A 10,566-nucleotide genomic window follows, 5' to 3' on the forward strand; every position below is an offset into this window, starting at 1 on the left:
TGTTAGGGAAGGTATCCACACCCATTATAAGGAATGCTTAGTTCTCCTTCCCAGCCGATGTAGGATCAGGTGCAACCCACCATTTGTAGCACCTGGTTTCCGGTATGTGAATTTTATTTGAGCATTGCCCTAATTTAGCCTTGGACTCGGCGAGTCATAGGGTCCGACTCGCCGAGTAGGGACGAGACTCAGGACACGTTTTAAGTAGGCGACTCGGCGAGTCCACATCCTGGACTCGGCGAGTCACCGCTGCTGGATGAAACCCTAAGTTTCAAGGGTTTGCACCCTATTTAAACTCTTATTCCGCCCCAACTCGTCCCCATTCACCCCCAGAACTCCCCCAACATCGTTTTCCCTTGTTTCCTTGAGAGTTTGAGGTGTTCTTGGTGTGTTCTTGAAGGTTTTGAGGAGTAAGAGGAGTAGATCAAGAAGAGGAGAAGGAGATCAGCCATCTTTGTGTCATCTCAACATTTTCCTTGAGGTATATCTCGCTTTCCCCAATTTTTATGCTTAGGATGTCATTTGGGACACTCTTGAGCAATTCTCCAAGCTTGTTTGTGCTTAAGGACTCGTAATAAGTGGACTAACCTTTAGATCTAGGCAATATTGAGCTCCAGGAGCTCAGATCTGTGAGCTTTATGGCCCCATGTGGCTTGTTCATCCTAGATCTACCCTTTTGAGGCATTTTGTACCCTAAAATCCACATTAGTGAATATCCACACGTAAAGTTGGAAACTTTACGTGTGATTTGTGTCCTAGAAGTCCAGATCTATGAATGGCATGGACTGAAACCGAGTAAATCTGTGTATTTGGTGGATGCATGGCGACGACTCGGCGAGTCGCATAGGTGACTCGGCGAGTCTGGTCGCGAGTCACCGATTTGGTCCCTTCATCATGTGTCGAGTTGAGCCATGAGTCACAGGGGGTGACTCGGTGAGTTGGGAGCTGAACTCACCCATGTTAGGACTCGGCGAGTCAATGCCCTGACTCGGCGAGTCCAAGGCAATCTTCATAGATCAAGAACAGACTCGGCGAGTTGTTCATACAACTCGGCGAGTCTTAGCATAAAGTGTTCATCGGATGAAGATGAACTCGACGAGTTGTTCATGCAACTCGGCGAGTAGGATGAAGGAGTTGAACGACAGTTAGAAGGTGAACTCGTCGAGTCATAGCCCGACTCGACGAGTAGAACCAGGGACCCAGGACATTGGTTTGCTAGGGACTCGGCGAGTAGTGATCCACTCGGCGAGTCGGGTAAACTGAAAGTTGACTCTAGCTTTGGCTTAGAGCTAGACCGGGGGTAAAATGGTCATTTTACCTAAAGGTCAGTTAGCAGTGTTTGATTGAGTATGTTGTGGGAATTGCAGCCGGAGGACTCCCGGAGCAGCAGCAGTCAGTTAGTTCCCGATCAGTTCAGCAACTACTTTGAGGTGAGTTACCATCCAGTAGCAGTGGGTCTAAGGCCACAATGCCGACCCACCAGTAGGAGATGTATGATAGATGATTGTCTTTGTGATATCATCTAAGTTTGCTACTACCTGATACGTTATATGCTAGCATGAGATGTTGTATGTGATAGTAGTAGAGTTGGTTGTTAGGACCAAAGGGTAGTCAGACACCACAGATACGTCTGACAGTATGTGATGATATGTTTGCATGCTGGCTTGTTATGTTATATGTGATCGTAGTAGTAGGGGGTGGAATAGTCCCCGAGGATCGGTTGTTAGGACCGATGGGTAGTCAGCACCCCAGAATGGCTTGACACGGGTAAGACGGCACCCCAGAATGGCCGTATGGGTAGGTCGGCACCCCAGAATGGCCGTACCGGGTAGTCAGGCACCCCAGAATAGCCTGGCAGTACGTATGTTATGTGTTTGTATGGTATGCGGTACGTTGGGGGAACTCACTAAGCTTTGTGCTTACGTTTACAGTTTTGTTTTCAGGTACCTCTGCATCGAAGGGGAAGGAGCCGGCGCGGTAGCGGCACGTCCTACACACACTCTTCGGTTTCCGCATTTATGAGATTTACTGGGATTGTACTCTGATATTTTGATGGGATATGTGGTTTGACTTTTAGAACATGGTTGCGATGTGTTATGGTGTGAACAAACAATGTTTTTATTTATTAATGTTTTCTAAAGTAATACCTTAAAAATGAAATTTTCGGACGTAAAAATTGGGTCGTTACAAGTTGGTATCAGAGCCAGGGCACGGGTCGATGTGTTCGACAGGGACGTCGAACCCTATAATGGGGGGTGAAGGTGGGTTGCACCTGATCCTACATCGGCTGGGAAGGAGAACTAAGCATTCCTTATAAGGGGTGTGGATACCTTCCCTAACACAACGCGTTTTAAAGCCGTGAGGGCAGCAGATCCCATAAGAACTCTGCAGTTAAGCGTGCTCGGGCGGGAGTAGTACCGGGATGGGTGACCCCCTGGGAAGTCCTCGTGTCGAGTGGCCCAAAGCGGACAATATTGTGATACGTGCCAGAGGGGGGTGTTACAAAACTTGTCTTATCGGATACTACAGGCTAGCTCGTAGTCATGCAATACTTCCATAGTTTCCTCCCAACCTAGCAAATGCTACGACATCCATCTAGACCTAGTAAATGTTACTGGCATAGCTACCTCCCAACCTAGTAAATGCGACTGCCACAACTTTCTCAAAACCCCGCAACCTTACAAAATTCCTACAACTGCCATAGGTCTAGACCTATGTTCTTGCCAACTATCCACAATATCGAGACAAGGTCAACATGATCTGAAACCCCAATGCGCTAAACCCCAAACATATGTTCGGGTCATGCTTCAAACCCCACAGCCTTCATCAGACAAGAACATGCAGAGAGATTCTACCACAACCTTCAACTTGAACCTAGTCACGAACCCATGATACGCCACGACTAATGCTTCATGCCCTCGGACGAGGTAACTTGAATCCTCAACATTTCCCTCCCTGGTTACAACTGATCAAAGAACATTTATCATTGCATAAACTTCGACTCATATAACAAACAAAACTGGCTCTCCACTTGTCCCAAGATATAAATTTCACATTGATTCATAGTTGGAAATATTACCATTATTCCCAACGAGTCTACCCCACTTGGATTCAGCTACACTTTGTTATCCTCATAACCATTAGATTTTATGAGCCATCCTAAAACCTCAATGCCCAACCACCTCCATCATGAGCTCACAAGAACTAAGATTTCAAGACCAAACAATCTAGGTTGCATACACCCCGAACAAGATTAAACACTTCATTACTCTTGACGAAAGATTATCGCATCCAAAGCACCTTCCCGTGATACAACTCCAAATCCTTGAACAAACTCAACCTATAAAAAAGAACAAATAAACCCATTATCGGAATCGGACATATAACTAGTCTAATGAATCACTTTCTTCTAGGAAAAACCCACATGGACATGTGTCAACCATGCCCAAAGTTGATACACCAACAACAACTCTCACCATACTAACGATAGTGATCAGTTCAACGAGCTAACCAACCCCTCAACTAACATCCAACCTAAGAGACACAAGAACATCTAAACTATATCTTCGTTGTCCTCAGAAGGAAAACTAGCTACAACGAGATCTTTTTCTAAAAGCTTCAGATGCAAAGAACACACACTCATCCATGACATCATGAATTTGACAACAACTCACCATACACTTGTGATCTGAACAATACCTTATACCTCACAACCATGAAAGAGATTAACAATCTCGAATACCAAAAATTTAGTAAACTTACACTATGACTTCCTCAAATCCATTACGCTAAAAATCAATCCAGATGCTAATCCTCCTAGCAGAACAATCAGTTCACTCCCACCTAGGGATCATGTTACGACTGCCTATCTCCTCCATTGTCAACTCCCAAAACGATCTCAACTAGATACCCTTCAAACATGATTCTCGATATGAAAAATGGCATATGAAAAACCCTTGAATAATGATAAACAAGCAATCATAAAGAAACTCTAATCCTTAGGTGGAGACTTAAATAAACTGAACATAACATCTCACACACACACAATCATGTAATCATAAAGCATAACTATTAAAAGCATACAGGAAGTGAATATGATACATACCTTCCACAACATCTGATAGAACTCGGGTCTTATCGGGGTGCAACTGAAATGCTCGGCTCCCCACAAATAGAGCCTCCATTATGCCTTAAGATTGTTTAAAAAAGTTTTTGAATCAATAAAATACAAGAAAGCGATAAAGAAAACCGAAAAATAAATAAGATATGTTTAACTCTGATTAAGTCAGGGATAAGTACAATGGTTTTGAACACAAAGAGTAATCAAAGAGTGTTCGTTACTCTAGACCTAAGTACTTACCTTAATTATAGATTACATCAGACATATAAAAAATACAAGGACTAAACTATACATATCGAAACTAGTAGATGCTTTGTAAATAGATCAGATGATGAAAGTACTTAACTTTTGTTATTTATAGACACGAAACCTAAATATATAGCTTTTGACGACTCACTACAACTTTTGACTCTACAATATCCCCTTAGTGAGAATAGTCGAAACTTCAAGCTATAATCTCCATTGCCTATAACAACTCCCTTCTATTCTCCATGTACTAAAGAATGATTTTTCAGATCTCCGCTTTGTCCTCGTTTTCATTCTTATTGCATTTGCTGATATATATTTTAAGATTCGAATAATGAGAGTTTGTGTATCTCTCAATGTCATTCACTTGGAAAATAAATTTATTTAGCTTTCCCTTCTTGTTTTTTCTTGAAAAACTACTCCAAAAGGATGATCAAAACTCTCACCATCTTCAAATTCATTAATGTTAATCCTACCCTTTAGTAATGATTGAGGCACCTTTGAAGTTTTATTGATTGCCAAGGCAAGATCTATGTCAGTAATATCCAAATACTCGTAGTAGCAATCAATAAATGCCTTTATGTGAGCATATCCAAGCATAAATACATCTATATTCACCCTTGCCACTTTTGAAGCATCAACATTGCATAGAATTTGTGATACAGTGTTGATATCATTCAGATTCATCAAAGGAAAGTTTGCATTTATGAACTCGAACGCCACATTGTTTTCCCCCATGATAAAATAAAAAAAAGTTCTACAGCAATCCCTCAAAAAACACGTCAGGCCCAACTGACATCACTTTAACTATCTTCACTATCGACCAAAACTCCTCTTCGATTTTTCCTAAGACTGCATGAAACGGAATCTTTAGTCTGTTGTATTTGTGTTTTTCGTTAAAGTTGTCAGCTATTTGAACTGAGTATATGTGAATAATAAATGATTGATTAGGAAATCAAGTTAATTGAATTCTGAGTTCTCGGTGTCAGAGCTTTTCTTAGTCTTTTTCAAGAATTCATCAGTCTTACCAAGTACTACAATCTCAATTGTTTCGTAACACCAATGATTGTTACTATCACCCTTGTTCAAGCCTGGTGGATCATTCAACCTTTGACTCAGTATGTTGTTTATTTGGATTTGTTTTTCAATTTCTATTGCTTGTAATCTCTTCTTCTCCTCTGCAGTTTGTTCAACTTGAATGCTTTTCCCTTTTATCATTGGGATCAACATTTGAAGTTGTTTTGACAAGGGCAAAACTCGAACCTCCAGCTCCTTCATTAATAGAAATCCCTTTCTTTTGATCTTTCAACTCATCAACATTCCCTTAAGAAAAATTCCTTATTATAGTGGTTGTTGTTGATAATGTGATTACTGGATTAATTGGAATTATTTTTGGAATTTTCATAGACATAACTTTCCCCATAACTGTTCCTATATATTCTCCATATCCCTTAAAGGAACCAACACCTCTATCTCCCCCTTGCGGGACATGAACATGATGTGAAGCATTTTTTGGTACTCGAAGTACCAAATTTAGTATTTGAGCTAACTCTACTTTGATACTTGACTCAATGTTCGAAACCATGGCAGAAATGGAAGATTTAGTCGAAAGATCAATTTTCGACAAGGTTTCTTTAAATTCAGATAAAAACTTTTCAACTTTCTCAAACACTTTGTCATCCCTCTTAGTCTTGACTTAGACATCTTTCACAAAATCCTTGTTGAAGGCAATAATATTGTAACGTCCCATTTTCACAACCAACATTTTTCATTTTTATTAAGGGAAAACTTTCCAATTTATAAATCATTTATTAAGAAAGCTGTTTATTCCAAATTACATTTATTAAGAATCAGAGTAACATAGAAAACATGGAATCCTCAATGTTGATAATGAGAATGTATAGTCCCGCCTTCGCCTTCCTGCATTCACCAATGATACTTGAAACCATAAACAATTAGGTAAGCATCAAGCTTAGTGAGTTTATCCCAAAACACACAATATGATAAACATACAAGCATGCATCGGGTCCACTCATCCATCGGGTTGGAATACCCAGGGTTTATTGGTCTAGTCACTCAACCCAACCACTCTATGAGAGCCTCTGTGCCTTCAGCTTACATTCGGCCTGCACCGGGTACCTTGGTCTACAATATAGAGTAGGACCGCCTCAACCTACTACCACCATATGTCGACTTATAAACAAACAAGGATCAAGTAGGAAAATAATATAGACAAACAGCAATCATAAAGCTCATTCCCGCCTACTAGTCCTCTCACGGCATACATTCAAACTGCCATCTAACCTCCATGAAATGCATAACCTTCAGTAGCCAATAATTAGATAACCACCCGAACAGATGATCCTACTCTAGAGCCACAACAAAACACGAAACATTTAAGAAAGCTTAGACCAGTGTTCGTAGGCTATCATACATGAGTACAGACAGTCCCTAGGGCACTCCAACAGATGATAACTAGTAAGTACAGATAACATACAGATCCAACATTTCACTATAGCATAGCAACATTCTACATACTAGGATACCGATCTAACAAATCATTACAGCATAACAACATACTTGACACCAAGATATAGATCTAGTGGATCACTACAGCATAACTGTAACAGCCCGAAATCGAGGTTAGCTTTATGACCCTTTTATTTTGGGAGAGTTGGAAAATTAGTCCCTTAAGTTGTATGGTGGATTGGTGAGTACGCTGGGCATACTGAGGTGTACGCCGCGCGTACTCACGCGCTTAAATTGAACGCAGACTCGCTCGGGTACGCTGGGTGTACCCAGGGGTTACGCTGGGCGTAGCGAGCCCAGATGCAAATCCTAATTTCTGGCTTGTGCACTATCAAAGGAACATGTAGTCCTTTGCTCTAGCCACCATATCCCCTTGAGTGAGCCCTTAGAGAGTTGAGATCTGTGCTTTAGCTTGTGTGTGTGTTTTGAGCTTGAAGTTATCTTTTCAAGGTGAACAAGGAGAAGAAGGAGCCATTGTTGGAGCTAGAAGTTGAAGAACAAGTGTAGATCCGAGTTCTACAGTGGTTGGAGATCCATTCTGTGGTAAAAACCTCAAAGCTTTCCTTGTTCTTCATAATTTTTGCTTTCTGGACCATTTCTAGGGTTTTTGGTTCAAAGTTGGAGACTTTGTGTGCAAAGAGTCTCCATGAGCTTAGATCTAACCTTTTCTAGTGTATATTGTGTTGACGATTCATAAAAATCCAGTCTTGGACATGGATTTTGTGCCATGCATGAGTTATAGTCTCATTATGGAAAGAGTAAAGGTGTTTTGAGAACAAAGTGACCTTTACAGCAATGCAAAGGCTTAAAGGTTTCAACTTTATGGATTAAGTCATATTAGAGGAGCCAGATCTGAATTTTGGATGGAAGTCTTAACCGATTAAGACCTGAATGAGATGGATAAGGAAACTAGGTATTACATTGGGCGTAATCCCAGTACGCGCGACGTAAGGGGCCGCGTACCCCGATTCTGTGAAGGCTCCGGGTACACCCATCATACTCGTTTGGTATGCGCAGCGTAACCCTGAGGGTTGAGTTTTGTTGACTTTTAGGGTTTGGTGAACTTTAGTGTATTTGAGCCAAGTAAGGGGTAAAATGGTCTTTTACCTTCCTGAGATTGATTACAGGGAAGCCTTGGGAAAGTTGTACGTTAGGGAGGTGGTATCGTGGCATGGAGTAACGATCTCGATCGTCTCAGATCGATATGTGCGTTTCACTTCCAGATTCTGGAAGAAATTTCATAAGGAATTAGGTATGAGGTTGCATTTTAGTACCGCATACCACCCACAGACCGACGGGCAGAGCAAGCGGACGATTCAGACGCTCGAGGACATGCTTCGGACATGTGTACTAGATTTCGGCGGGAGTTGGGACACGTATTTTCCCTTGGCTGAGTTTTCCTATAACAACATCCATCACTCGAGCATTGGTATGCCACCTTTTGAGCTGTTGTATGGAAGGAGGTGTCGTACCCCCATTTGTTGGGGCGAGGTAGGGTAGCGTGTGATGGGTAGTACGAAGATAGTGCTTCAGAGGACAGAGCAGATACGGCAGGTCATACAGAGGTTATTGACCGCTCAAAGTCGCCAGAAAAGTTACGCGGATAGGCGACGATTCGAACTCAAGTTCCAGGTCGGTGATTTCGTGCTCCTGAAGGTATCTCCTTGGAAAGGAGTGATCCGATTCAGGAAGAGGGGCAAGTTGGGACCCCGATATATTAGGCCGTTTAGAGTGATCGCGAGGGTGGGCAAGGTAGTGTATCGCTTGGAGCTACCTACGAAGTTGGACCAGATTCATGATACCTTCCACGTGTCGCAGCTGAGGAAGTGTATTGACGATGAGTCGGTAGTGGTATCATTAGAGGATATCCAGGTGGAATCAAGTCTGAATTATGCTGAGAAGGCGATCGCAACCTTGGATTGGAGGATCAAGGTTCCGAGGAACAAGGAAGTGCCCCTGGTTCAGGTCCAGTGGCAACATCAGAGAGGGTCCGAGCTGACCTGGGAGCCAGAGCCGGAGATGCAGGAGCAGCATCTAGAGTTGTTCGCAGCATGAGACTTCGAGGGCAAAGTCTGGTTCTAGTGGAGGAGAATTGTAACAGCCCGAAATCCAGGTAAGCTTTATGACCCTTTTATTTTGGGAGAGTTGGCAAATTAGTCCCTTAAGTTGTATGGTGGATTGGTGAGTACGCTGGGCGTACTGAGGTGTACGTCGCGCGTACTCACGCGCTTAAATTGAACGTGGACTCGCCCGGGTACGCTGGGCGTAGCGAGCCCAGATGCAAACCCTAATTTCTAGCTTGTGCACTATAAAAGGAACATGTAGTCCTTTGCCGTAGCCACCATATCCCCTTGAGTGAGTCCTTAGAGATCTGAGATCTGTGCTTTATCTTGTGTGTGTGTTTTGATCTTGAAGTTATCTTTTCAAGGTGAAGAAGGAGAAGAAGGAGTCATTGTTGGAACTAGAAGTTGAAGAACAATTATAGATCCGAGTTCTACAGTGGTTGGAGATCCCTTCTGAGGTAAAAGCTCAAAGCTTTCCTTGTTCTTCATAAGTTTTGCTTTTTGGACCATTTTTAGGGGTTTTGGTTAAAAGTTGGAGACTTTGTGTGCAAAGAGTCTCCATGAGCTTAGATATGAACTTTTCTAGTGTATATTGTGTTGAGGATTCATAAAAATCCAGTCTTGGACATGGATCTTGTGTCATGCATGAGTTATAGTCTCATTATGGAAAAAGGAAAGGTGTTTTGAGAACAAAGTGACCTTTACAGCCATGCAAAGGCTTAAAGGTTTCAACTTTATGGATTAAGTCGTATTAGAGGAGCCAGATCTGAATTTTGGATGCAAGTCTTAACCGATTAAGACCTGAATGAGATGGATAAGGAAACTGGGTATTACGCTGGGCGTAATCCCAATACGCACGGCGTAAGGGGCCGCGTACTCCGATTCTGTGAAGGCTCCGGGTACGCCCAGCGTACACGTTTGGTACGCACAGCGTAACCCAGAGGGTTGACTTTTGTTGACTTTTAGGGTTTGGTGAACTTTAGTGTATTTGAGCCAAGTAAGGGGTAAAATGGTCTTTTACCTTCCTGAGATTGATTAGAGGGAAGCCTTGGGAAATATGTTGATGACAAGTGTTTATTTCATATGATTAGGCGGAGGCTAGGTCTTACTTCACTGAGTCCGAGATTTCCGAGTTACCGAGTTGCACGAGGTGAGTCTTCTCACTATATGTTATCTAGAGTGGTATTATGTGTTGATCAGAGGGTCTTATGTGTTATGTATGAGATTATGTGCTATGTGATATATGTATGTTGTATGATTTTATGGACTGGGCCGGAGGGCCCAACAATACAGATCGAGCTAGAGGGTCCAACGAGCTATGGCCGGACCAGAGGGTCCAACGAGCTACGAGACTGGAGGGTCCCGCTGAGACACATCGATCAGAGGGTCATGTTATAGCCTCGAGTGGTGTATGTGTTGTATGCGTTATTTTGGGAAACTCACTAAGCATTTATGCTTACAGTTGTTGTGTTATGTGTTCAGGTACTAGCGAGGACCGTGGGAAGGCGTCGGCGTGACCCGTACACACTAGAAAAGGGATTTGATTTTGTGATCTTGGGATATGTTATGTTTTGATAACTATTGTTGAATACTTTTTGAGAATATTTT

General features: G+C 42.4%; 1 pseudogene; it reads left to right on the top strand.

Moving 5' to 3' along the window:
* The first annotated feature begins 2,341 nt into the window (after nucleotides 1-2,341).
* Nucleotides 2,342-2,459, top strand: LOC145038080 (5S ribosomal RNA; annotated as a pseudogene).
* Nucleotides 2,460-10,566: the final 8,107 nt, after the last annotated feature.

This window comes from Lactuca saligna, chromosome 3 (assembly GCF_052625555.1).
Source record: "Lactuca saligna cultivar CGN05327 chromosome 3, ASM5262555v1, whole genome shotgun sequence".
In the NCBI taxonomy this organism is placed as follows: Eukaryota; Viridiplantae; Streptophyta; class Magnoliopsida; order Asterales; family Asteraceae; genus Lactuca; species Lactuca saligna.